This window comes from Triturus cristatus, chromosome 2_2, assembly GCF_964204655.1.
Source record: "Triturus cristatus chromosome 2_2, aTriCri1.1, whole genome shotgun sequence".
Taxonomy (NCBI): Eukaryota; Metazoa; Chordata; class Amphibia; order Caudata; family Salamandridae; genus Triturus; species Triturus cristatus.
This window is the reverse complement of record NC_140582.1, coordinates 389,900,863-389,926,301: the sequence shown is the minus strand read 5'-3', so window position 1 is coordinate 389,926,301 and position 25,439 is coordinate 389,900,863.

Sequence of the window (25,439 nt, the reverse complement as noted above, 5' to 3'; positions counted from 1 at the left end):
GTAAACCCAAAAAGATATCGGCTATCAGGGTGAATGGGAATGGAAAAGAAGGCATTTTTCAAATCAATCACTGAAAACGTGGTCGCCATAGGCGGGACCAAGGTAAGCAATGTCGTGATATCGGAAACCACCGGGTACTGGGGTATCACGATCTTGTTTACCTCTCTCAAATCAATTATGAACCGATAGACCTTTGCATCCGTGTCCTTTTTCAGAATAGGGAGAATCGGACTGTTACAGATATTATAGGGAACTTCTTCCACTACTCCCACTGCGATCAAATCTTGCACAATCTGTATGAGAGCCTCCTCGCCCTCCTGGGAAATACGATACTGCGGGAGGCGCGGCAACACCGCCCCCTCCTGGACACTAATGTGGACCGGAGGAATCACCATTTGTCCCACATCTGTGTCCGAAGTCGCCCATAAAGCTCGAGGGAGGGTGGCCAACAACGCATCCTCTGATATCGTACACATCCGCTCTGACCGGGGGTAATTGTCATTTAAGATCACCCTCACACCCTCAGGGGAGCAGCGGATCGTAGCCCTAAAGTGCTTTAACATATCAAGGCCCATAATGTTATCCGGTGTATACGGAGCAAGCAGAAACGGACAGGGCGCAGAAAAAGAATTAACCTTAAATGTAAGGGGCTGTGAAAGAGGGCTTCGGGAGAGTGTACCGTCAAACCCTACCGATGTAACCACTGAGCCGGATGGGGGAGCCCCCGGAACCAAGTACCTAGACAATGCACTACGTGTCGCTCCTGTATCTACTAGGAACTGATCAGTAGAACCTAAAACCTCAGCCGATACATAAGGACCCGTCTGATCGACCGGCACCTCAACTGATTCAGACCCCCATCCAACGCATTCCTATGCATGCTGAGAATCATGATATCCTGATCGATCAATCTCCGATACGTGATACTGATGCTGGCGATCGAAAACATTTGAGCTATCTCGGTGCTGCCCAGCGGTATCGAAACGAACATGATCGTTAGAATTCCCTCTAAAGTTCGAGGAACCCCCTCTACCTCTCGGGCCACCCGGAGTATGCCCCTGACGCGAAGCACGCAACACTGGGCAATCCCTGGCCCAATGGCCCAATTGCTTACAATACGCACACTGGTTCCTATTCAAATCAGATCGGCCCGAAGGGGGACCATAAGATCCTCCCCTTCCTCTATTATTACCCCGTCGGGGCGGGCCATATACTTGTGCCAACATTACCTTAGTCTTAAGATCTTTCGATTTCTTTTCCTCCTGGCCCTTCGCCTCGTGCTCCTGACGCTCATAATACTGAGCGATAGTCAGAAGGGCCGTCGGCGTCGCGGAGGACCAGGAACTCTCGCTCGCTTTTAAACGGGCCGCAACTGCCGGTAACAGATTAGCCACATATTTGTCCGCGAAAAGGTGGCGGCCAGTGTCGTCAGTAAGCGACTGGCCACTAAAATCATGAAACGTTTCCTCAAAGCGCGTGAAGAAATCTGCAACTGACTCGTCAACTTTCTGTTTACATGCGGCTAACATATTCCAGTCAATCTTTTTAGGGGGGATAATCGTCTTCAGCTTAGTCACAATAGCAGCAGGGAGATCTAAAATACTCTGCGGCGGTTTCTGCGCGGGCTTCCTCTCCCTGTCTTCATCCTCAAGCTCAGACCATCGAGCCTTAAAGGCAACCACATCATCTACCTTTCGGACAGATCGCCACGTGTCCGGTGGCAGAATAAGGCCAAAGAACAGATCTATATCCGCTAAGGTCATAACGCAAGAATTCAAGGCCCCCTCGACTTCCTCATAGAAGGCCGCTGGATTCTTGCGGGGGTCAGGCAATGCATTCTTTAACGCCATAACATCGGCCCTATGCCATGGAGTATAAACCCAATTATACACAAAATATCCCCTAGCATCGGCGGAGTTAATGTCCGAGCTAGTCCCCGCTCCTTTAGGAGGAACATACAAAGGCGCCGCCTCTCGCATTGGTTTAGCATGCACTACGTCATCCTTATCTGACTGGGAGGTGGATGAGTGGCCCCCTGCTGCAAACGAATCCGACTGCTTCTCCTCCTCCGTTTGTTGGCGTGCTTTCTCTCTAAGGGCCAGCACCTCGTCCCGCAAAGCGAACAACCGCCGAGCCGCCTCAGGAGCCTTAGGGGGAGAAAAAACACCATCATGCAATGCTTTAGCATCCGATGTCACTTCTTCAGGCTCAAAGACACTAGAATATTTTCGGAAAGCAGCAATCACTTCCTCAGCGAAATGAGACAGAAAATACACCCTCTCTCTATCTTGCCACGACCCCCAAGTATGGAACAACTCCTCCTTAGACATCTTGCCCTTAAGTGCACGGAGGGAAAGTTTCCGAAGCTCAGCCATATGCTCGGCCGATAACATGGACCGTGTGTCTACCTTACCCGAGGCCGGGCCAGAATCTTGCGGCCGCGGAGCAGATGCGCCAACATAAGGGGGCGGAGAGCGATCTAACAAATAAAAATCATCATCAGGATTATTAAGGACAGGATAAAGTGGCTGGCGAACAACATATTGACCCGAAACTTGGAGCCTACGCTCTTTCTCTTGTCTGTCCGCCTGCTCTTTGTCCTCCCGACGCTTCGCTTCCTGTGCTCGCACATGATCATTCTTTCGTTGGTCTTTATCATACAGCGCTTTCTCACGCTTCTCTCGCTCACGCACTTCCTTCACCCATAATCGCACACACTCAAACATATCCTGACGAGCACGTCGCTTACACATACACTGTTCCACATACTCAATCTTACGTATATCAAACGATCCATACAAAGGCCATCGCAACTCAGGATCCTTCTTTGTGTATTTCCTCCATACTGTGCTGTACATTATGGAAGAAAGACCATGCTTCACATACATATCCCTATTAGGCGTCCCCTCTGGGGGAGCCGGAGCAGATTCCTCGAGGTTCAACCGGTTTCCGAAACAGCAGCACCACTTACGGAGTGCGCTGAAAGCAGGCATGCTCAGAAATAATGCAAAATATGCAATATTATAAAAAATGGCACTTAATCGTTGCGCCGTTCAAAGTTACACAACTCTGGAGAAATCTCTCCACATCACCTGCCTATATGTGTTGCAACGCATATATATTCACAAAGACAAATCCAAAATATGACTAGTCATCATCAATCAAACTCAAATAGCCAACCCAGGCTTCAAAAACTCGGAGCAAGTACCGTACAACGGTTCTTACCAATCAAGAGTCCAGATTCCAACTGCCAAGCTCCACAATCGCCCAAACGGCTCTCACGGTAGGACCGACAGAAAAGGTCTCAGTCGATGACCGGCGCCACCCAGACGGTCAGCTCGGAAGGGAAGGAAGAAAAACCTCGGGATGCCAGGGCTAAAACGCCGCTGGCAGTGATCACGTCCCCGGCCAAACTCCTCACCTTCGTCGCGACCAGTCCTTCGAGCATCCGAGTCGCCGATGAGCCCCACGTGACGGGCGCCAATTGATGAATACAGGCCCCAGCTAGGCCCGCAAGGCACAAGGGTTCGCTCTCCTGTAACGGAATCTATAAGGAAGTTGGCACGGAAACTGCAAAGTACAAAAACAGCATTTATTAACCCTTAAGGGTGGTCCTACAATCCACACAACACCCTTCAGTATTGCATGGAGTAGCACACAGAACTTGCGTACACAGTCCCCTTTTTATACACAATAGAGGGGCTCATAAGTGGGTGGATACAACATGAGGCCGAAGAACATTACCATTTATGGTCATTCTCGATACTGAATCAATACATGGGCGGAGCTAACACACTCCTTGAGCCCGTGAACACATGGTCAAGCAAAGCTAATTATAACAGATGTGGTCAAGTCTGGGCATGCGCCAGACAGACAAGAGAGAGCTATTTATAAACTGTTACTAGGCAGATTACAAGAGCAACTAACACAAAGGTCGGACTCTCCTCGTGGCGAACACGTGGCAGCATGACAATACAAAATGGAGTCCAAACTTCGGTCAACATAACGGAGAAAACATGATCTAAAGGGAAAGCATTAATGTCATCAGTAAATGCTTAATCACATTGCTGCTCTAATTACAACACTGACAGCAGGTCGGCAGGACTCCTGTATCATGAGCCGAGATCCATCCCGGTCGGACTGAACATTTGGACTTGTCCCGGTCAGGCAGGGCATGATAGCTGGAGTTATTGATTTCTAAGCACTGCATTTTGATTTACTCTTCAAAATTTCATATCTTGACTTGTGTATGTTGGATTTTGTTGGTTTGGTCTTGTTTTATTGAGATAATTATTAGCTATATTTCTAAACTACTGTGGAGTACTTTTGTGCTGTTTTCACTGTGTTACTGTGTCTGTGTGTGCACAAATACTTTACGCACTGCCCCTTTAGTTCAGCCTGAATGCTCTGTGCCAAGCTGCTACCAGAGGGTGAGAACAGGTAACCTTTTAGTGTGTACTACACTTGCACTGACTTGTTTGATGGTTTCGGCTTGGACAGGTTGCTTACCTCTGCCAATCAGAAACCCAATTTCTAAAAAAAGAGGGCCGCTGTAAAAGTGAGAGTTATTTTCGGGAAATGTGAGATATTTGCTGTACCATTGGGCAAGAGTGTCATCAAAGACTTGGATCATGATCTTTCCTTTGTTGAAGCTGAAGATAGAGGCCATCTGCTGAATAAGTGAGAGGTGTTTGTGAGAGGTGTCTTCCTCATGGCATGTTTTTGACTTTCAGTGCCTTCAGGGAACTCAGTTACCATTGAGAGGGGCTGAGTGAGAAAAAGAGACTGTTGTAACAGCCTTGTCTACCACAGTGATATTGGTCATCAATCAAAAGGTCTGTATATTCACTCATTATTCCATGTTTTAAGTTTTTCATGCCATATTTGGAGAAACATGAGGGCATGAGAAAGCAGGAATGCGACTTAGTTACTAAGAAATTACACAATCCTGCTCTCTCATTGCACTAGCACACTGACTGCTGCCTAGCCAGTCAGTCAGTCAGAAAACTTTATTTCGGCAAAATTGCCATAAAAGTGCAGACATCACATTTAAAAAGAAACAACATATATAACCAATAATCTTAAAACCTCTCATAAAACAATAATTTAAATCGTTGTGTGTGCATAAAAAGTAAATGATGTTTAGCACAAAGATACAGTAAAAAGATACATGGCTTGGAAAAAATAGGGAAAAGGCGTTACAATACTAGGTGTTTTCTTGTTACCCACATTGAGAAAAGGTATTTTGCAGTTACTGTGACGAATAGGGGTGAGGTATCAGATTTCATTACCCTGTGTAGGTCTCTATAATTTCTTACACCGAGATTTTTGGCTAGTTGAATGATCCATTTTTTGCGTGGGTTAGTGTAAGCCTTGCAAAAAAATAATACATGGGCCTCTGTTTCTTCATTCAAACTACACCCTGGGCAAGAACGAATTATAGAACCTTCCCATTTATTCGTCCTGGAAAACAAAGGGAGGGATCCATGCCTAAATTGGATGTAAAGTTTCTTGGCAAGCAATGGTTGGATCAAATCCAATACGGGCTCAAAGCTGTAACTTAATTTCATTTCGAGGAATACAGAGGTCATGTTAGTGCTAGGCTCTAGGCGTAGCATTTGCATCATTTTGTATTCCTCTATCGCTTTTGCCAACTGTTTTTTTTGTAGGACAACACAAGTCTCCTCTGGATTAAGCCAAAGATCCTCCCTACCAATTGCGCCTAAAAACTTTTTAATGTATGCAAGCCTCGAAATGGTACCAGCCCCTGGTAGTGTCATGATTGATTTTAATTCCTCCCTAAAGTTGGTGAGTTCTGGTGTGCTCCACAAACGGCGCCAATACATGACCGGGCGGGAAGCAACCAGGTCTGCTATTGGGTGGATTCCAAGATCCATTCTAAGAGGTTGAAGGGGAGTACTCTTGGGTAATGCTAAAAGTTGTCTCATAAAATGGTTTTCTGACCTTACTAAGGACTGGACTGCGCTATGGCCCCAAAGTTCAGCGCCATAGGTCGCCACTCCTCTTGCCTGAACCTTATAAACCTCTACAAGCGGGCCGATTAACTTTATCGGGCTGTCCCGGTACATCTTCAGGATTCCCCCAGAGACTTGGACCAGTTTCAGATTAGCCTTTAGAATCTGGGCTCCCCAATCCATTTTGTTACTTAATGTAAGCCCCAAATAATCAAAGACCGATACTCGTTCCAGCGGTAGATCGTCAAGCTTTGGGATCGGGCAATTAGTGGTATCCGCATGCAGAACCATATATTTGGTCTTGTTGACATTGATGACCAGATTCCTGTTTCTGCAAAATGTTGCAAAACCCTCCAATACTCTTTCCATTCCCATTGCAGTCTTGGACAGGAGCAGAGTATCATCTGCAAACATTAGTGCGGGTATTTTTCTACCTGCTAGCCTAGGTGCATCAATATCTGTTAGGGCTAGCAGTTCTTTCACAAGGCCGTTTAAAAAAAGAGAGAAGAGGGTCGGGGCAAGCACACAGCCCTGCCTCACTCCTCTTTCGACGGGAAGGGGGATGTTAGTTCACCATTTTGGCCATACCTTACCCTGGCAAAATTGTCTTTGTGGAGGGTTTCCATAAGATGGCATAGGTATGGAGGGACACCCATTCCCTTTAAAAGGTCCCAAAGCTGTCGTCGGTCGACCATGTCAAAGGCGGACTTTAGGTCAACAAAAGATAGATAAAGACTACCTCCTTCCAATTTAATGGATTTCCAATAGATCATCTGAAATCTAAAGAGTTGATCTATTGTTGACATTTTAGATCTGAAGCCCGCCTGTAGTGGAGTCAGAATGTTAGTCTCTTCCATCCATGCTTGGAGCCTCCCCAATATGACGCGTGCAAAAATCTTCTGTGCCACGTCTATTAAGCTGATCGGCCTATAATTAGCCGGATCCAGGGGCGAACCCTTTTTATGTATCGGAATAATCTCAGCCCCAGCCCATGTATGAGGTGGTGGCATTCCTAAAAAAATAGCGTTAAAAAGATTCTGTACATAGGGAACCCATACAACCTGTTCACTCTTGTACAAGTCACCCGGAATCCTGTCGAGGCCGGGGGCCTTATTAGGGAGGACATTTTTCAGGGCCAGTTCAACCTCTCCTAGACAGCATAAAACGTTATCACCCATGATCGAAGAGGGGGCTTGCCTGGGTCGGGATTCATAATGATCTGAGCCAATTAGGTTACTGGCATAGAGGGCTTGGAAATGTCGGCACCATACATCCTCCCCTAGATTAGGTTGGACTGCAGCTTGGGGGGCTGAGGACCCGGTTTTAACCAGGTTCCAAAAAGCCCTGGAGTCCCTTTTTCTTAATGTAATAGAGATTTCCTCCCATCTATTGAGCTCCCATTCCTTTTTTGCATCAGTAGTCACTTTCTTATAGTGGCCCCTCGCCTCCTTAATCAAATCCTTGTTTCCCCCTTTTAGGTTTGCTAGGAGTGATGACTTTGCTTCGCTACAAGATTTAGTAAACCATAGAGATCATGATAGGGGGCTACTCCTATCCCAGGGGGGCCCCTACACCTTTCCCTCAAAGCCCCGATTTGGTCCACGAAACCTATATCAGGGTTTGTAGCTTTGGTAGGGTAAAAAAAGGAGAGGGGAAGAGATTGGATTCCATCCGCGGGACTAGCCCATCCTCCATCCCCCAAAAACGAGGTCACCCCTTTGTCCCTAAAGGTTATAATAATACAGTCACCCCTTATGCTTTTCACACTCCTGCCCACCCACTCCACTCTGCGGACCATTATAATTTCCCCATCAAGATGGGGTGGCAGAGGTCTATTAACACGGAGCCAATACATGACTTTGTTCTTCAAAGCCATGAATGGTTCAGTTTTGTCAGCGTGTAATTCGGGGACACCAGTTAGAACCACTACATAAGGACTACACTCAGGAGGGAGATCGGGTCTTGGAAGTTTTGTTTTAGGGCATACATATTGATTAAAGGTACTATCAGGGATGGGCGCTGATATGTATAATCGGGGAGAGTTCCTGTCCACCCTAACATCAATAGGGGCATGGGAGGTTTGGGAGGGAAGGGTAGGGGCAGCAATTCTCTTACTGTTTTGCAATTGGTCGCCATCGGGAACTGTTATAATACAAGGTGGAGTTAGCTCTTTTTCTCGTGCGACCGGCAAGGGGACCTGTTGTGAGGGTGTGGGTTGACAGAGACCCTTCTTGGGTTGGGGAGCCGACTCGCTGTGGTTCAAATCCGCAGCGATAAGAAATACCCTTTGTTTTTCTTCAACAATAGCTAATCGATTGGCTAGTGGTGATAAGCTCCTTGACATTAGAAGCTCCATCTTTTCCCAAAATGCTTCATCGATTAAACATTTAGAGCATTGATGAGTCTCTTTCAAAGTAAGTTCAGGTAGGCTAGGTGGTATGATGTCCAATCCCGGTGTTGAGGGAGACCTTCCCTGCACGGAGAAATCACTATGACCAGTGTTCGGATTAGGAAGGTTTTTAGGCTTCTTGTTATTGTTGTGTCTCGTCGGGCCTCCCTCGCGCTTCTTGCCCTTCGAGGGGTTAGATCTTGAACCCTTACTCCTCACAGACTGCTCAGATTTTGACCTAGTAGTAACAGTGTTCATGAAAATTGGAGCTGGTGGCAATAGGTCACTCCTATGTGCAGGTGTCTCATTTAGCCCTGGGTCGTTTGGTCTTAATGCCACAAAAGGCCGGTGCGATACTACTGCAACGGAAGGTGCCACTGTGTGAGGAGCCCCTTGAGGTTCTGTTGGCCTCTTAGCCGGAGAGCAAACTGTCATAATGCTACCTAAAGAAGAACGTTTCTCTAGTAGTGGCTCTAGCGATAAGCGGCGTTCAGTAGCGGCTATTTCATAAGCCGAGACATTACTGGCACGGGTTATGAAGTTCCCCAAAGTCTCTGCCGCCTTTGCTCATCGCCATATACTTGTCGATGCCTAGTGATTAGTTCTGACCACTCGGGCAGCGACAATGCTGCCTAGCTCCTATGCTAGGCCAAAGGAAATGATGGACGGAGTGTTGAACATTGCAAGCACTCACCCCCAGTCAACTGATCTGGGTTTAATCCACCACCGTTCTTTAGCCCACTCTGCCACCCCAGTTCAGACATGGCCATATGCAAATCAGTCTGACCTTGTGCCTCTTGGGAACAGTCCAGCCCAAACTGCCAAGCCATGTCTTCCCTGGACCGGAAACAAGCTTCCTAGGACCGGTTTCTGGCATTTCAGCCATCTTCAGCCAGGCTTGCTTGAATCCAGTGGCAAAGTGAGCAAGGGACTCACGTCTGAGCATACCCTGCCAACTTATGGCGAACAAAGCAAAACCAAAGAAAATGATGGACAGAGTGTTGAACATTGCAAGCACTCACCCCCAGTCAACTGATCTGGGTTTAATCCACCACCGGTCTTTAGCCCACTCTGCCACCCCAGTTCTAGATCTACTAAGCCGCTCAGAGCCATGTAAAGCAGCTTTGTGTGGTTTAGTAAATCTCACTTTAGCCCTTGATTTGCATTGCTTTGTTGTGCATGATGAAGACCAGTGCAAGGGCTTAGTATATCTGGCCCTGGGGGGTACACAAGATTTTATAAGAGTTGTGTCTTAGCTTGTAGAGGTGTTTGCATAGTGGGGAGCTGGCTATGTGATCCGGAATTTTGACAGAATTTTTGAAATTAGGCAATTTAGGTGCTATTCTCCATTTTAATACCATTCAATCATATTTCTATAATCATGTAGTTGTCAGTAGGAGATAAGTGATCAGGGATCTCTGGCTTAGTGGCCTAATGAATCCCCTCAAAGAGTCTCCATTTGACCTCACAGGTTAGGATAAATGGGGATTTGCTCAGCTAATTATGAAGTTCAATATACATGCAATTACAATAATCAAGCTCTGAGCCAAATATTGTTTGCATCATAGAATATTGTGAGTTCTTTGGGAAATAAAGCGAAGTTCTCCTGAGAAGTTTTAACAATTGAAAACACTGGGAAGAAACATCAGTAAAATTGTTTGGAATGTTGATTGAGTAATCAAAAATAATCCCAATGTATTGAATCAATTGCATTGGCAGTGGGCAGTTTCTCAGTTCATCTGACCACCAGTTTGTTGATTAACTAAAAGAGGGTCGTAGACAAATATCTCCATCTTCTTTGAATTGAGCTTCAGATAATTATTTCTCATCACAGTGGCCGCAGTAATCATGCAGGTCTGGAACTTGTTCCTAATTTATTCAATATAGCTGTAGTACTATCTGGATCTCCTCAACGTAACTTCGACAAAATAGTCCCAAAAACCAAATCCTCTTCCCCATGGTTGTTACATAGATGTTGAAAAGGGTAGGTCTAAAAGGGTGGCTCAGAAGAACCTGCATGTCAGTGTAAGGCCAGATAAAAAGAACTGCTCAAGTTCAACAGCTTGCCTGCAATAAAACAGAAAAGAGATGAGCTAGGGATAAAAGAAGTGAGGTAGAGAACGGGCTATGGAATAATCTTTCACTAATGCCAGTTTAACTGCATGCAGTTTAACAGATGAGCTATTACGTAGCAGTTCTGTTCCAATTGTAGCTTAATGCAGCACACATAGAGGTTGCAAAGTCCAATTTTTCTTTAATGATTGTTTCTGTGGAGGAAGGGCCACCTTCCTGCACTAAAACAATCAATGGTGTTTTGCTGTTTCCATGTGTGTTGCACAATGTAGCGCACATGGAAACTGTAAAAACGAGGAGAAATGAAACATTTCTCCTCGTTGCACCAGGGCAAGACTAGGTTTTCCCTGGTCTTAATTTTGGAACTGCCCATATTTAGGCCTTCTTTGTAAATATGGGGCAGCGTCAAAATCAATGGGTGTTGCGGCAGAACACCAACTGCAACACCCATTGTCCTCCCCTTTCACACTAAGTATAGCGTGAAAGGGTACCTTATTTACAAGGCAGTGTTAAGCCACGTTAAGTGTCTTAGCTCTGCCTTGCAAATAAGGTGAAGCCCCTATCGCCACCACAATATCGTGAAAAGTGACGTTGTGGTGGCGATAGGGGCTTGAAAATATGCCCCTTTGTGGCCTACTGACGACTCAGTAGAAGCCAACCAATTAATTAACATTTTTAATAATTGCTACTTAGAAAATGTTCCCTGTACAATCAGACTGTCACTTAGAGCCTTCCATGCTAGAGACATACAGCTTTGTAACTATTTTGGTATCTCGCTATTGAAATGTGATTCAGACTATTCTCACAAAAATATATAATCTCTTAGGCCACATTTGCTAATTTATTTTCAGGTCATAGAGATAAAGATTAGCATGCTTTCCTTCAGTATATAGTTTTTGCTCTTCATACATCATTCACAGCAAACTCAGGAGGAAATGTAGGCACCAGGATCTCCTATCTCTCTCTTGAGATTGCTTATTTTGGAATACTTGTATCATTTGTCTGGTATTTCTAGGGTAAGTCATCCTTATGGAGTGAATCATAAGGAATGCACAGCAATGAGCACTACATATTAAACATATGTTATGTGCTTTGTTTCCTTTTCACTGACTACCATATTTAAAAGATTCTAATTATCATACAACTCTTATTAGAAATCGAGCAGTTCTTGCCGTGTTTGTGTATACGTGGCAGGGCTGGAAATTTGTATGCATTCAGTTTCAGTGCCCAACCTCTGCCAAACTTAGCAGAGATGTAGCTAATTAGCATCACATCTTTACAGTAAATGGAATAGGTCAAAAGTGAAATAAGAAAAAGACCTTCTTTCTCCAGGGAGCCCATTTTTAATGTGGAAGGAGACCTTAATTTGGCAGCTCTTGCTTTTAGAGGCTAAAGTTTAGCGAATGAAGAAATTGGAATGTCTTACTGCTCTCTTCAAATAGTCATTGGAGAGCCTTTCTGACATGTTTTTCGGTGTATACCTCAGACATAAGGGTGCATGGTGCTGTCAGCGGGCCGAGTTGTGAAAAAAAAACCTCTTTCTTATAGCAATGCCGGCTTCACTTTTTTTTGTTCTCACACATCATTCTGCGGAGACTTTGCATTCTCTTTGTTTCCACAGTGCACCCAGTAGCTACAAGTAATTAAATGACTCATTTGAATTCACTTTTTTTCTGTCACGACATTTTTTTATTTTTTTTCTGCTGTCCAAAAGCGCGGACTTGTAGGTTTACTGTCGATCCTTACAGTGTATTCTCCTCGCAATAGTATTGCACTTTATTTTAATAGGAAAGGCAGGCATTTCAACGTAAGGGTGCTGGTGTCCAAAATGTTTCTTGAAGAGTAGCAGCCCACCTCCACTGCTCGTATGGACACTGACCAAAGTGCTTTCAGTACCCCTTCAGCAAATTGTTTGGATGTGTTCCCGGGTGTGTGAATTTGTTGTTTAAGTTTTGTCTTGGAGTATTGATTGTTTTGCTGCTACTTCACACAACTGAGTATCCACTTTCATATATGACAACAAGAGCCATAGTGATGCGAGCACCTATTGTCAAGCAAAGTGTGGAAAATGTATCACACCAGATAAGTGGCTGCTGAACAGCGTTTAATTTAGCCTTCTTTGAAAGGGGACTGGGTGGTCCCCCCCCGCCCCCCCGAACCCTTTATAAATTATTTTTCATTCATTTGTTAAATGGGCAATGATTGTCTCCAAAGCTTTCAGCAAGTTACATTTATCATGATTTTCCTGTTCGGCTACCAGGGACCGTATTACGGAAGTGCCCACTTTACACGCTCCCGGGGCACTTTGGTATTACAGAAAGGGCCACAGATACCTGCGCGTCCCCTTCTGTAATACTGATAGCGCAATAAAGTGCCAGTGCTATCATTAGAGGGCGCTCCATCATTTGCATGGGGGCATGGCCACATGGAAATGAGTGAAGGGGGCGCATAAGCGTCTGTGACCCCTTCTATAATACTAAAGTGCCCTGGACCGAGCAAAGAGGGTGCAAACGCCTGTTGTGCCCCCAGCACACTTCGGTAATATGGTCCCTGGAGGTGTGAATCAGCGCGAAAAATCAGAAGTCTGGAAAAAGTGGAGTGGAGCGAGCGAGCAGGTGGTGGGGGAGGAGTCTTCTCTGCTGGTACAAAGGACCTAAGCTTGAATGGCACAATGACAGAAACAAAGAGCTTCGTAGTGAAAGTTTTGCCATAAGTTGTCATCATATGCCAGGCAGAAGACGTGATGCAGGAACCTGCGGGGTAGAGTGAGTAGCAGGCATGCGGCAGCATTTTGAGACATTTGCATCTGTGAGGAAGGATACAGACGAATATGAAAAGAAAAATAAATCCAATAAAGATGTTATTGTAGTTCCTTGATAACATGGCCCGATGTTCCTTGAAAGCTTAGTATAGTAGAAGCAAGTGACAGAGATTTAAGATACATGTTAAGTCCGAGATTGTGGACAGCAAGAGAAGGAGAATGCATATGGACTAATTAGTGGAAAAAGGAATGAAAGCAACCACAGCATGATGACTGTAAATTAGGAGAAAGTAAGGTGGGTAAAGGGCTGAAGAATATAGAATATTGTTGTCCAAAGTGGGGCTTCAATACATAAGCCACCATCAGGGTGGCTTACTGAAAGCCATATATTAATTGCCAATGTTTTGAAGCCCCACACTGGCAGCCCAGCTGTGTTGTGAAGTGTGGGGCATGGAGCTTTCTTTCCACTCCCTAGTGGTGCAGTACTGTGCAACATCCTCCAGAGGTGAACTGGGAAACCAAAAACAGACTTGGACATGTTTCTTAGCCAAGCCTCAAATTGCACCAATTGAGTACAGTGAGCAAGCCCAACCCTCTCTGTGCTATTTAGTGGTTCTACTCCTAAAGATATCTTTTTGAAAAAAATGAGCCCCTACAGTGTACTTTTTAGTTCCATGGTCTAGACATGTTAAATACAATTAATGGTTTTGAGAGAGATTTGAATTCGAACTAACAAAATATTCTGTATCTGACAAAGGAGTGGCAGTTCACTGGTGCAATAAAGCATGTATGCGCTTGTACAATCCCACAATGCCAATTGCCCAGTATTCCCTCAGTTTGTAAAAGTAAATCCATAACTAGGTTTCTGCAATGCCTCTCTCTACTAAGCACCGCAGTAGCACCAGTTTCCACACTAACCCTATACAGAAAGCACAATGTGCAGGCATAGCTTTTAGAGATGTATAGGTAGAAAAAGAACTTAATTGACATCATATGTAGAATAACTCATCCAAGACAAGGTTTCACAATGCCACAGTATGTAAAAAACGTCAGTTATTGCAAATCCACATTTCCCCAGCATAACGCAATGCAGTCAGGCAAATAACCACATTTCCACAGTTAGAAAAGCACCAAAACAGGCCTATTTTCACAATTCACTAGTATCTAAAACTATGAAACTAGACTTGTTTCTACAGTGCCCCACTATGGAAAGCAGCATAGCCAGCACAGTTTTCACAATACTGTAGTAAGTAAAGACATAGAATCAGGTACGTTCCACTATGCAGTATTATGTAATACCCATAGCTACCCAAGGGGCAGCGTAGGGTTTTACATGCGCACGGTCAATATGGATACTGACCTGGCTATGATGCTTTATGCAGTTGATCAGTTCTTAACCCCTTGGCTGCGGCGGGAATTCCGCCGCAGCGCTGGGGGGGGTTTGGGGGCAGCGCCATGTGCTCATGACGGAGCCACTCCGTCATGAGCCACGGTTGAGCTGTGCTCATGACGGAGTGGTTCCGTCATGACTCTGCCCACTGCGCTAATCGCCCGCACAGGTGGGGAATCAGCGCAGCATGGGAGGAGCGGCGGCCAACGGCCGCAGCATGACGGAACCACTGCGTCATGAGCACACGGCACACGTGGCTCATGACGGAGTGGTTCCGTCATGAGCGCTGAAAGGGTTAAAGCACTCTAGCCAGATTTCTAAACGCATAGACAACAAAAACTATACTCTTTATCAACAGACAATGCCTGAACATGAACCTCTGTATGTCCATAACTAACGAAATATAGCCGGTGGGAGTAAAGCAAACTGAAGAGTTTGACTGGCAGAGGGTTGGGCTGGACTGGAACTGGAGGTTCCAACTGTATGTCCACCCCCTGTCAGAGAGCTGACACACCAAAGTAAATTATGCATATTCAACAAGTGCCAGAGAATTAAATAGCCAGGTAATGCACTACCAGAAGGATAATGATAAAGGGGTTCTCCATTCCTTGTTTATGTAGCAGTATGGGAGGTCATATGTAGACAAACAGAGGAATCTGGTGGATGAAAGTTTAATTGGAACAGGTATCATATAGCAAACGAAAGGAGAGGAGCAGAAAAAGTGAATGATATTTCATATTTTGTGTTGTGCATGTGGCACAATCATCCCAAGCTTGTGTGACAAATGTTCCAATGGTTATGGCAGTGCCTTTACCCCGATGCTTCCTAATGCTGGGTGTTTGGAAGGCTCCAAGAAGCCTCCTTGTATGAGTGGGGCTCCCTCTGAGATTAGGGGCATCCAGTGTCTAGCTTTTTTTTGTTCCAGCTAATCTTGCGCTCCCCGATTTTATCCAAGTGAGATGCCTAAAAGTGAGTAGTCCCTGCTTTGCTTCAATTTTATTTTATACCCCCTCCCCTGTTTGGCAATTAGTTTCTCCTCTTTTCCATACCGCCACTCCTCATCAGGTCATATTCTCCCATTAAACATTCCTCAGCCTTTGCAGTCCCTTCAGTCATAGCTGCCTCCCATGTTATGAGACCCTCTCACCAATACTGGCTGCCAAGCCAAAAGTTTGCATGCTGGCATTTGTTAGTCCATTCTGACCATGGCAAACACAAAACTGTGGTAGATGGTCACTTTGCCATCTTTTCTGGTCCATGGGCTCTTCCTGTCAGAAGTTCCTGCACCTCTCTTCTCTTACCTAGACCGTTGCTTCCTCAGCAGCTCCTGCCCTCTTTGTTTCCTATAAACACCCTCTTTCATCAGCAGTGTTGCCATTTGTCCTTAAAGCACATTATTTGTAATTATATTGGGGTTTAGCTTAATCTTTCTTTAGTTAAGATTGATAAATTGATTTGTTGGAAGTCATAGTGCCACATGTACTAGCTACTGACAATTTTATTCTAATCGGAGATTGTAACTACCATGCAGAGCAAGTGTCGGACTCTGAGTCCTGCCACTTAATTGAGGCAATGGACACACTAGGGTTGACGCAGAGGGTAGTTGGCCCAACGCATTTAGCCGGGCATACGTTAGATTTAGAATTCACAAACTCGTCCAAATTGACTATCGAACCACCGTTTCCAGTACTATGGACCGACCATTACCTTTTAAAATTCGGCATGCCCACAAACTCTCATAGGAAACCAGGGCTGAATAGAAACACTTTGATTCGGCCCTGGCATAAACTAACTCCAGATGCTTTTTTTAACCCACTTCAAGCCACAGCAGATATATCAATCTGATACTGTGGAACAGGCCACAAGTGTTTTAGAAACCTCTATTATATCCGTATTAGATAAGGTCACCCCGTTGACCAAGGTTAATGTAAAAAGTAAAGCTTCACCTTGGTTTACAGAGGCACTGAAAATTGACAAACAAATAAGTAGAACAGACGAACGCCAGTGGAGGAAAACCAAAACTGAAGAAGATCGCAGGAACTACAAGCAGTCTCATCTTAGCTATATAAAAAACATCAAATTGGCCAAAAAGAGCTATTAAACTCAGCGAATAAACAATGCCGCACACTCTCGTAAGGAACTTTACAAAATATTGAAAGAATTCACCTCCCCTCAAGTTGAGCAGTCTTCTTTTTCTCCTACTCAAGAGAGGGTCGATTCTGTATCTTCCGTCTTTGATAATAAAATTAAAACCATCTATTCTTCTTTTCTTCATCATGACATAGATTTCCATCACCTAATCAGTAATATGTCTAGGGCACCTCCACTGCCGGAAATAAATGATGTCCCCCTGTTAATGAAATTTGAACCCATAACCATTACTGAAGTAATAGAAGTCTTAACCAAGGTTAAATCAGGTTCTCCAGCACACCCTTTTCCACCCCGCTCCCGCACTAAGATCATGCCCCTATTTGCTAATGTTTTAACTGTAATTTTTAACATGTCACTACAGCAAGCCAAAGTCCTGACTAGGTGGAAACATGCTCAAGTCAAGCCTATTCTTAAAAAACCTCTGTCTGACCCTAACCTACCAGCTAATTATCGTCCCATCTCACTGCTACCCTATTTTGGCAAGGTACTGGAGCATCTAGTTAATAAGCGTCTCACTGCCCATCTAGAGAACCACGGTCTCCTGGACCCCTCACAATCAGGCTTTCGGGCCACCCACAGTACTGAGACTGCGGTCGTTGAGATTATTGATAACATCAGGCTCACACTTGAAAAAAGAGAATCCGCAATCCTGGTTTTGAAACATCGACTGTGAGAGGTCGGTATCAGAGGGAAGGCCTTAGGCAGGTTTGAGAGTTATTTGGTGGACCGTTCTACTACGTTCTTGTAGACTCAATAGTCTCATGTAGTCATCCAATTACTGTTGGGGTCCCATAGGGCTCCATTCTCAGCCCCATGTTGTTTAACCTATATCTAACACCTCTAGCTGGTATCATTAGATCGTATGGCTTTAAGACTGTGTCGTATGCTGACGATACCCAATTGCTTGTCACCTGTGGTTCTGATTATGTTGGCATGCGATCTCGTTTCAAGAGCTGTATGGTCCAAATAAACAACTGGATGAGTATTAATAAATTAAAACTAAATGGCAGCAAGACTGAGATCATCTTGTTCGGTAGAGCTGAGGAATTCTGGGCGCAAGACTGGTGGCTTTCGGAATTAGGCACATGTCCCTCTCCTAAGTCAGCAGTACTTAACCTTGGAATCACTATCAACAGTTCTCTGTCTATGAAAACCCATATTAATCAGGCTTTAGGGGTTTGCTATGGGATTATGCGTAATCTGCGCAAAATCTTCAAGTGGCTACCCATTGAAGTGAGGAAGCCTCTGGTGCAGGGCCTTGTTATTAGCCGTCTTGATTATGGAAACGCTCTGTTTATGGCGCTTAATGAAGACCTGCTTTCTAAGCTCCAGATTCTTCAAAATACCGCAGCCAGACTTATTCTTAATCTTCCCCCTAGATCTCCCTCCGCCCCTAACTTTAAAACCCTCCACTGGTTACCAGTGCGGCAAAGAGGCAATTTAAAAAACTTAAGTCTCACACACAACCGTACTACCTAGCAAAAAAACTTCAATGGTATATACCGGGAAGATCTTTAAGGTCTGGTACTAAATCATACCTTGTTCAGCCTCGCGTTTGAACTTCGCGTAATGGTGACCATTCATTCATGAAAACCTGGCTTTTTCCTCAGTAAGTTTGCTTTTAGTTTTCAGGTTGCTGTCTGTGTTACTGTCTTTTTGTTGCTAGCACCATGAGACCTCCCGGTGAGATATGCGCTTTACAAGAATATCTGACATTGGCATTGACATAAAAGGGTAGTGTTAAAAATATTCACTTTGTATTTGGTGGTATATAACTCGTTGTTTGCCCAATTACACTGAGGGACATGCATACTCAATATACCTACAATGCTTCATTCTTAGTCACATAGACAGTGGTTAGTATCCCATATCTCACATATATTCATTGGTATTGAGCTGAAGGGCGCCCCGAATCTTTGGAGGCCGTACAAATGTTGGGGACTCGTATGCCACAGAGGAGGCTGGTTCTTGCGTTGCACACCTGCATACAGAGACCTTGAATGCAAAACTCATTTTTTTCTCACTTTAGTTCTTGAAAACCTTGTTTGTCGTGGAATCTTGAAGTAGTTTCAGCTATGCTTCCCCATCTGACCTCCACCTGCTCTCAGTAGGAAACTCAGCTGGGATAAAGGGAATTAGGATGTCTTTGATGTGATTTCTGGCCAGTGTTTGAAGGAAAACAAGAACCCTCGCTCCCCTTCAGAGCTATACATGGCAAAGGGAACTCAATGTCTGTGTGACCCCTGTATGTGCCAGGAATATGTCCCAGAGCTGGCACACAGCATCAGTAAGTATTCAGTAAGATTCATTGCGGTTGGCCTGGATCTAGCGCCGGGAACCTCCTGCTGGAGTGAGCTGTTTGCGCTATACCAAATGTCAAGAACCATAGGCCAATGAAGCAGAAAAATTTACCCTTTCTACTTACAGAACAGGACAGAACTCTAATTCTTGAAATCTGATGTTAGTGTCAGTGTTTGACTTCTCTTACCCCTACTCACTCGATCATGCTTCAAGGCTGGCACTCTAAAGAACAAATCGTACTGCTTCACCTCCTACGCAAGTTTTGTAGCTGAAATCAAAGGTGACATGCTAAATCCCTCCCCGTACATGACTTAAGCAATTAGATAAATAGCTTTATCTCCCAGGTTTTAGCAGGATGTAATAATGCATCTTTTACGCCCGGTGACTCTTCAGAAATAGCCATTGAGGATTTTCATGTAAAAGGCAACCTTAACAAGCAAAAACAAAATCTGAAAGAAAGTTGAAATGTCCAGATTTAGAATATGGCTTGGGTGTGCATTTTGTGGGGGGTTATAATGTATAAAGTCCTCGTTATTTGCTACGTGACTTACCGAGCTGAGGACGAACTTCAGAAATAAATTCTCTCTCTATACAAAACAGATATTGTGTGAAAGGAAGCGGCAACTTCATGCTGGGTCATTGTTGCCTTCTCAAGACCCTATAGTTTAAACAGGGGTTCCACTGATCACCATCTCTAACAAAATGAAAACAGAGCCATTGGAGTGTCAACACATGGTTTGAGGTAAGAAGAACCTATAGGAAATGGCACAAGAAAAGTACCAGGAGACATTAGAGATTTTTTAAGTGTAGGTTTAAATGCTCTTGCATTTAACCTTATTTGTAGGTTTTGAAAGAGATATTTTCTAGTGAATACAGACTGTATGCAACTATTTTAGAGAGGCTTGTGCAGATTATGTTGCATTTGTTAAGCTATCAAGTAAAGCTCCAAGACACAGTTAACGGAGACTATGCCACTGCCAGCATGAAACCATTAAAGGCATTTACATATATTCATAGCATCAATATAAGTTGTGTTCTGAAACAAATACTTTTGGGATTAATATAAGGAGGACTTCTATTAGTGTAAGTTTCAATATGATTACTAAAATTGATGGGAATCCCAGCTCCACAGGGCTTAAATTGAGAGTCATTTCACAATACCTGAAGATTAGGGTGTTTTTTTAGTTTTTACGTCAAGCTTGCCAATGCAACTGTTGGCGATAAAACTAGTCACTACTCATCCAAGATTAGATTTAATATAAAGTGCTTTCAGCTTTAGTATGAACAAAATTGTCCTCACCCAGAAAAATAATGCTTCTTGACACAATTCATTCCAAAGTACGTGTAAACACAATTACAATCACTCCCATTGAAAATCCTAAAACATGGTAGTACAATACAAAATCCTTCACAAAGATACATTTTAAAATACAACTAAAATCACTTCCATTCAGAACCATATGATAAAAAAGTGCAATTTAACAATCCTTCCTCTAGCACTACTGCATCGAAATCCTGCTAAGTTTGTCATATTACCTGTAACTTCACTAGAAAGTCCCAACTTATCCTTAAATATAACCTAGTTAACTTTGTTGTAATACTTGAAAAATCAATAATTTCTCTGCTACATTCTCCAATTTTTCTTTGTGGAAAATCTTGGCTATTGAGTGTGATCTGACCTTATTAAACAGACAACATTGTAACATAAATGTGGTGTCCTGTGAGTTATAGATGACAGGACCCTTTTGGTTCCTGATGTACTCCGTAGAACAGTGAGATAATTGTGTGGGTGATGGAATTCATGATGTAGAACTTTCAGTTAACGGTTACACGCTGAAGAATAAAGACATGTAATACCAAGCTCCATGTATGGCATGGTCATTTGGATGTATGCCGGCTGTGGTAAGATGCTACTACTGGCAAAGAGGATGGGGATTACGTAAACCTTGTGATCCACAGAACCAAGAGTTCTCTCCCCAAGAATCTTCTGTGGTGCAGTAAACTGCTCACACGTGTCATATCTGCCTCAGTCAAAGTGAAAATTGATGGTTGCCATATGTGGAGTCAAGGCGAGACTCCAGCCAGTACAAGGCCTGTGAAGAAGGTGAAGGCCTTAAAGAAAGTTTGATTGTCATCGGCTAGAAATTTGCTTGTTAAACTCAGGACAAGAGGTATTAGGCCACAACATGACACAGAGCCGTCATTCATACACTACGACAATGCTAAAGGCAGCAACAACCAGGTACAAAGAAGTGCTAAAGACAGTAATAGCCCAGTGCAAGGAAGTGCTAAAGACAGAAACAAATCTGACATCAAGAATTTCTAAAGGCAGGGAAAGCCAGGTATGAAAAGTGCAACGAGCCGTGACAGACAGGTGCAAAGAATGCTATGAGCAGGAGCAGGTGAACACAGAGAAACCAGAGTGGGCATGACAACCCAAATGTTAGCATGCGGCTAGTGCTTGACGAAGGTGCTAGTACAAGCAGCAGCAGATGCTGCAGGAACACGCTCCGTTCCCAGAAGCAGAAAGTTTCACAGGTTATGATTCTGCCACCTTCCTAAAACCACCGCTTCACTTCAACCCTGGCAAAAAGCATAAATATTGGTGACAGATGGACTGCCTGGATCATAACCTTTGATGATTTCATTGATGCGCCGTTAGAAGCAAATGACAAAAAGAACATTAAATATCTAAATAATTTGGCAGGTGACGAATTTAAACAAGTGAGAAAGAAAATATCATGAGGTGATGAAGTTACATACCATCAAATCAAAGAAGTACTATACACCAAGTTCAAACCAGTGTTGAATGTTGACTATGAAAGGTACATCTTCAGTCAGGAAAGGCAGAGAGCTGGTGAAACAGTGGATGAGCTAGTAGAAAGATTTGATTTACTCATAAAACATTGCAAGTTAAATGAGTTAAACAATGAAGAGGCTATGCGTCTCAGAGTAAGAGATGGTTGCCTCTCCAATTCCATTTGACGATAAATCCTGAAAGAGACACTTAGCTTGGAGAAAGTACTCATGGCTGTCAGAGTGGAGGAGAGAGCTTTTCAGACAGGCAGCTAACATGGAGGCCTGACCGGCCCAAAACAGATCAGTGCTGAGTGTGAAAATGAAGTCAAACACGAGGCAAAAGGACATAAAGTAATGTCTCTAAAGAAAAAGAAGTTATGTTTCCAATGTAGATTGTCCTTTCCACATGAGGGTAGATGTCCAGCCACTGAACAGGTTTGAAAAGGCTGCAGGTAAGAGAGTGATTTTGGAACAATCTGCAGAGTAAGGTAAAGATCAAGTGTGCCACATCGAGGAAACAAAAAGGATCCCTGAAGATTCCAGATGTATCGTTCTAAGCACACCCACAAGGCCAAGTGGCAACATCAGTTGAGGCAAGTAGAAACTGAATGACGTTGATTGTTATCAAATTTTTTATCTAAACTTCATTACGCTATTGCAGAGCGACTGTGTGGAAGATGGGTGTGTGATGCCAATGTTGACTGCCGGACGACACACACATGTAGAATTAGCTCATTGCAAGGAAGAATGCTGGTCAAAGTTCGGGCGACAAGTGAAAGTGCAAAATTCATTTGGGCAATGTCCCAAGATCACACTGAAAGTGAATGGGTGCTCCATACCTTTTATCATAGACAGTGGTGCATCCATAAACAGTATCCCAGTGGAAAAGTACAATGAACTGTCTCAACAGCCCCATTTAACTTAGTCGAAAACCAAAGTGCATATGTGGGCTGCCTCAATAACACTGCAAAGTCAAGGTTCATTTATAGCAACCGTGAAGCATAAAAATTTGAAAGTGCAACCATCAATTCATGTCTTGCCAGGCATTTGATCGAGCACATGTTTACTCATGTTTCATTACTGCTGCTGACATGGGGCTGATTTCTGTAAACTACAATGTAAACTACAATGTCGATGCCTATCATGAGATAGTGGATCAGTTTCCATCTGTGTTTCATGGACCAGGAAAACTTAAGACCATGAAAGTGCAATGTCACATAAATGAGGGCATCTGTCCTATAGCTCAACAACATTGTCAAATTGCATTCCATTTAGAAGAGGCTGTTGAGAAGCATGACATCATTGAGTGATCCAGTGGTCCGACTCCATGGGTATCACCCATATTTTTCGTGCTGATAAAGGATAGTGGAGGAGCTGTGCGCGTCTGCATAGATATGTGGCAAGCAAACAAGGTGATCAAAAGAGAACAACATCCAGGTCTGCGCATTGCTGACATGTTTAGGCAGCAGAATGGAGCTTCATTCCTTTCCCACCTTGATTTGAACATAGGTATCACCAGCTCGAACTGGAAGAGAATTGGAAGTATGCTTACTACCTTTTTGACTCATGTTGCATTTGTTTTGATATAAAAGGCTTAGTTTTAGAGTGTCATTAGTTGCCCAACATTTTCCGGATGTTATTCATCGCATAATACAGTCAGTCATAAATGCTTTCAATTACAGTGATGACATACTAGTTTTGGGACTACATGAAAGGAACATGATAAAGTGCATACACAAGTGTGTCATATTCTTGCTGATTCAGATCTCCCTTTAAATGTGGCAAAGTTTGAGTTTCATCAAACCAAACTCAAGCTCTTTGGTCCTATCTTTTCTGATGGGGGAATGACTCCGGATCCAAATATTGTACAGGCCTTGTCATCCACTTCTGTCCCACAAGATGTAACTATGCTGAGACCCTTCCATGGTATGGCCAATGTCAACTATCTTCAATATTACTGGTCTTTTGTGCAAATGTATTTTTCTTCTATGTCACTTGTATATGTTATCATAGCCCTTCTTAAATATAGCACTTTTAGAGAAGCAATGATTTCAGGCTCTCTAAAATAAGTATTGTTGAATTTAAGAAATACTTTCAATAGTTAATCTCAGTTACTATTTAGTATCATTGTAATACATTTCAGATGGTCTTTTTTAATAGTACTGCACCAATAAATGCTCTGCAGTAATGAAGACTTGTGCGGCTCATATTCTGGACATATAGTAACAGCCTCTGGTACTGCAATACTCTATCCTTTTGCTGTTTACTTGTGGAACACCTACTGACTGCCTGTGCTTGTACTGATTACTTTCTTAGTCCTCTAAAAGATATGTGCTTCAGGGGTGTAAACTCTTCCTAACTCATATGGTGACTGTTTTTATGAATCATTCCACATCCTAGAAAGTGGTTGTATAGCAATGCATGGAACAGAGGCGATTTGTCAAACTCAGGTGTAATCAGCCATCAGACTATCAATGAATGACAGCATAAGAACCTAACATAAAACTTCACAATAGGTATTACAAAAACAACATGCTGAACACCAAACCTACCATACTTAAGGACCTAGTAAAATCATTAATAAATCAGAACAGCCCTAAGCAATATCAGCCATTAGTTGTATTTCTACAGCAGATCGTAGTGAATTGGAAAAAGGGATGGGAAATTGAAATCATTGATAGTCCGAAGTCTATTGTTCTTCTGACAATGGTTCACATTGATCTGTTGCTATGTCATTTCATAAGCATCCTAGTGCAAACCTGGGTGTTGGGACTTATGACGGATCCTGGTGAAGGTCAATAATACAGCTTTAATGGAAATACTTATTAGCTTCAATGGTGATTTAAATTCTGATTCCATCCACGCATATAGAAGATCTTTCAAAGACTTTCTTTCACAGATGGTAATCAGTAACTCTGAAAGGACGTGCTACATTCTAAATAATACAGAAAACACCACAAGAGAATACAGCAATCACATTTTTGTCAAATAATGCAAATTGTGTGATGTTTAATGACAAATGTAAAATTATGCATTAAAAATGTGAGGGGAATTAATTTAACCCAAATTGTTAAGGCGTCACGTATGTAGTGCCTCACCCTCTGACATTATCCATGTTAAATTGTTGAACAACTGGCTAGTGAGGTCTCAGTTTGTCAGGTAAGAAGAGGTCCTTATGAATTAGCAATTAAAATATGTATTTATTTGAACAATTATTGCATTCATGGACTTAACAGAACACAGAGCTACTTTTTCATATATCAAAATATGTTGCCTCTTCAGGCTATCAAATTCAATAAAACCCCTTTTTTGCTGAGCTTTAATACACCCACACCCAACAGGCAACATTAATTAGAAATCCAGAAAATAACTATGGCAAGGAAAGATTTTGTGTAAAAAAAACAAGGCACACAATTTTAAAATCGTTTGCGTATGTTTCAAATGAGACATTATCAAAAAGAATTACTAAGGCAATCAATCGTAAACAAATTCCAACTATATGAAAAGAGATTTCCACTCACAAGGAAAGTTTCAGAAGGAGTAAACGCAATGAAAATTCAATTTCAATGGTTGGATTAATCATATTCAAGAATCCTCATA